Genomic DNA, 348 nt, shown 5'->3' on the forward strand with positions numbered 1-348 from the left:
GGAAAAAAAGAGATAAATGAGAAGCAGAGAGAGAATGGAGTTAATATGGATTCCATAATAGATTGAGAGAGTGAGAGAGTGAGGAGGGATGGTGAGAGAGAGTGAGAAGGGAATGAGAAAGATTGAGGAAGGAGGGTAGGAAGGGAGGAGCGAGGGAGGAGGGGGGGAGGAGGGGAGGAAGTAGGGAGGGAGGGATGGAGAGTAAGGAGCAAGAGGGGGCGAATATGGGGAAAAGGAATGAGGGAGAAGGAGAAACGGGGAACATTCGAGGTTGAGGCAGAAAACCGTGTCATGACTTATGTTTGAAAGGTTTAGCTCTTACTTGAAAAGTTACCTCGGCATTTTATC

The 348-nt window shown here is 47.7% G+C and overlaps 1 protein-coding gene across 1 annotated transcript in view; it reads right to left on the minus strand.

Annotated features, from left to right (window-relative positions):
- LOC119581870 (disintegrin and metalloproteinase domain-containing protein 11-like) overlaps window positions 1-348 on the minus strand; it is a gene marked incomplete at its 5' end in the record, with an annotated part of 193,377 nt that overhangs the window by 140,723 nt on the left and 52,306 nt on the right.

The sequence above is a fragment of the Penaeus monodon genome, chromosome 15 (genome assembly GCF_015228065.2).
Source record: "Penaeus monodon isolate SGIC_2016 chromosome 15, NSTDA_Pmon_1, whole genome shotgun sequence".
Taxonomy (NCBI): domain Eukaryota; kingdom Metazoa; phylum Arthropoda; class Malacostraca; order Decapoda; family Penaeidae; genus Penaeus; species Penaeus monodon.